The sequence below is a fragment of the Myotis lucifugus genome, unplaced genomic scaffold, assembly GCF_000147115.1.
Source record: "Myotis lucifugus unplaced genomic scaffold, Myoluc2.0 scaffold_108, whole genome shotgun sequence".
NCBI classification, from domain to species: Eukaryota; Metazoa; Chordata; class Mammalia; order Chiroptera; family Vespertilionidae; genus Myotis; species Myotis lucifugus.
The window spans coordinates 532,919-536,172 of NW_005871156.1; the positions used below are offsets into that span (position 1 = coordinate 532,919).

General features: G+C 43.6%; 1 pseudogene; it reads right to left on the bottom strand.

Annotated features, from left to right (window-relative positions):
* Positions 1-1,556: 1,556 nt before the first annotated feature.
* Positions 1,557-1,927, bottom strand: LOC111826877 (annotated as a pseudogene).
* Between the last annotated feature and the right edge of the window lie 1,327 nt (positions 1,928-3,254).

The window sequence follows — 3,254 nt, forward strand, 5'->3', positions numbered from 1 at the left end:
ATGTTTCTCTCCCTCTCCCCCATCTCTTTCCCTCCTTCCCTCTCTCCCCCTTCCTATCCCTCTCTCAAAACAATTAAATTTTTTAAAAATCACTTCCGATGTGTCTCCTGTTTTGAATTTCCCATTCATATTTCTCATTTTCTTATTTGCAAGCACTTCCTACGTATTGAAAATAACATTTTGTTTGTCAGATGTGTTCCAAACAGGTTTTTCCAGTTTGTCCATTGTCTTTTAACTCCGTCCCTCTGGAATGTTTCCAAGCCACATCATCTGATGGTAATTCACTAAGTAATCACAATTTACCACTAATAATCAACATTTACTGAACATGTTCTAAGTGCTTCGTGTGCCATTAATCCTCACAATCACCCTATAGATTGAGTACTGTTAGTTCTGTTTTACAGATGAAACAGATAAAAGGGTAATTTGCCTAGTCACCCAACATAGTAAGGGATGCAATATGATCCCAGACCTGTCTGACACCCAAGCCCCAGGTTCCAACTCTGTGCTGTCCAATACAGTGGAAAGGTAACTATTAAACACTTGAAATGTGTGGCCAGCCTAATTTAGAAGACCAAATATGAAAGGAAGACTAGGAGATATCTAATTAATTTTAATTACATATTAAAATATTTTTAATACATTGACCTAAGTAAAATATTTTACTGTTTCTTTTTTTGAATGTGGATACTAGAAAATTTAAAATAGTAATCAAGCCCTAGCTGGTTTGGCTCAGTGGATAGAGCGTCAGCCTGCGGACTGAAGGGTCCCGGATTTGATTCCGATCAAGGGCATGTACCTTGGTTGCAGGCTCTGGCCCAGGCCCTGGTCCCGGCCCATGCAGGAGACAACCAATGGAGGTTTTTCTCTTACATAGATATTTCTGTCTTTCCCTCTCTCTTCCACTATCTCTAAAAATCAATGGAAAATATCCTCAGGTGAGGATTAAAAAAATAGTAAATTATATTTCTATTGACAGGACGGTCCTAACCACTTTCCTACACTGCCATCCTTCACTTAGGCCAGTGACGGTGAACCTTTTGAGCTCAGCGTGTCAGCATTTTGAAAAACCCTAACTTAATTCTGGTGCCGTGCCACATATAGAAATTTTTTTTATCTTTGCAACCATAGTAAAACAAAGATTTATATTTTTGATATTTATTTTATATATTTAAATGCCATTTAACAAAGAAAAATCAACCAAAAAAATGAGTTCGCATGTCACCTCTGACACGCGTGTCATAGGTTCGCCATCACTGACTTAGGCGAAGACAGTCTTCATGGCCCCTTGAGTCTTTTCCAATTACATCACACGGCTTCTAAATTTGTTATGAAACTAAAACCTCCCAGGTTTTAAAATTTTTTTTATTTTTAGGTGAATTAAAATCATCCTAGGACCTCACTTCTTTTTATTTTTGACCAATACAAAAGTTTAACAAAAGTTCAATGTGAAAATGGACAGGTCTCGATTTTTATATTGTAATAAAACAGGTGCTGTGGAGAGGGGACATGTGGAAGCAGTTGATTTCTCTGGTGAATACAGCCATTCTTTATACTCATTCCAAGGCCTCTAACATGGTGATACTATTTCCTCCTATTACAACCACTAGAGGCCTGATGCATGAAATTCATGCAATAGTAGGCCTTCGCAGCCCCAGCTGCAATGGCCCGTCCTCACAGCTCCAGCTTCGTCGGTCATTCAGCTGTTTGGCTGTTCCGTTGATTTGCATATCATGCTTTTATTATTATAGGTTCCAATATTCTATTGCCCACCAGTTGCTATCTCCACACTTCATCGATGTATCACAAGATTCATAAAGGGATCAAATCTCCACAGTATTCCCTGGACATGTCTGCCACCATTTAATTTCAATGATAACTTCTTGTTCATAAATTTTTTTAACTCGGCAGGGTGAGTTTAGCTCATGGTCTAAGCGAGCTCAAAGATAGCTCCAAACGGAATCTGTGGCCTCTTATGCTCAGGACCTCACTTTCTTGAATATTCTCAGTCCCCTCCACTCTTTCTCATATATGACCACGTTTTGTCACCTTGTCATTAACCCCATCTGGATATTCTCCAGTGTATGGCTTGTCCCCCTCAATCCCTCAGTGTGGGAACACAGCCATTGCTGATAACACAGAAAAGTGATGCCCCCAAATTCATTGAGCCAGAGCGTAGAATGATGGTTACCAGGGGTCCAGGCAGAGTTATTATTTAATGGGTACAAAGTTTCAGTTTGGAATGATGGAAAAGTTCTGGAGCTGGATAGTGGTTGAATGTACTTATGCCACTTTAACTGTACACTTAAAACTGATAAATTTTATGTACATTTAGCAACTTTGTAAAAAGGAGTGAAGTTATAAAACATTGCAACATAGATGAACCTTGAAGACATTATGCCAAGCAAAATAAGCCTGACACAAAAGGACAAATATTATATGATTCCACTCACAGGAGATAACTAGAATGTGTAAATTCATAGACGGGAAGTAGGTCACAGGTTACCAGGGCTGAGGGGAGGGGTAGTAAAGAAAAGGGGGGAGGGCAGAGAGCAATGGTTGGGTTGGATTAGAGCCCTTTAGCACCCGGGACAGATAAGGGCAATCGGTCTCCTGGAGGTGGGTGCTTGGCCCCAGCGCTCTCCGCCCAAGCGCAGGGGCTTTGTCTGGGCGGAATGGGACGCGGAACAACTGGGTCGGAGATGGCGGCGGGCCCCAGGATCCGGGCCAAGTCCCTCCGCCTGCTCGCTCTGGCCTGTCCCTCAGCTCCGCGCGCCCCGCGCCTGCCCTTTGAGTCGCGGGCGGCGCATTGCGCCCTCCCCCATCGCGCCATCCTCCTGGAACAAAGAGCTCAGAGAAACCCTGCGCGGCGCGCTGCACACGCCTGCGCTGCCGCCCACGGATTGGAAATAACCGGCAGCGGCGTGGCTGCGGGGTGGCCCCACCGGCCAGTACCCGGGGTCCTTCTTGTCTCAGGGTCTTTATCGCCGAGTCTGGGGTTCTGGGTGTTTTGGGGTTTTGTTTTGCACTTGGTCCTTTTACTCTGTAAGTATTAAAGATTTTCTCCCTTTGTCTCTTCTTTATCCTCCACTATCCCAATTTTCCCCGTGCCCACGCAATATTAGACACACACACACACACACACACACACACACACTCGCGCGCGCAGTGTTTCCATTTGTTTTCCCAAATGGCATCATATAACATACGCCACCCCGCATCTTGCTTTTCTAATACAGCGTGGACACGCCAAG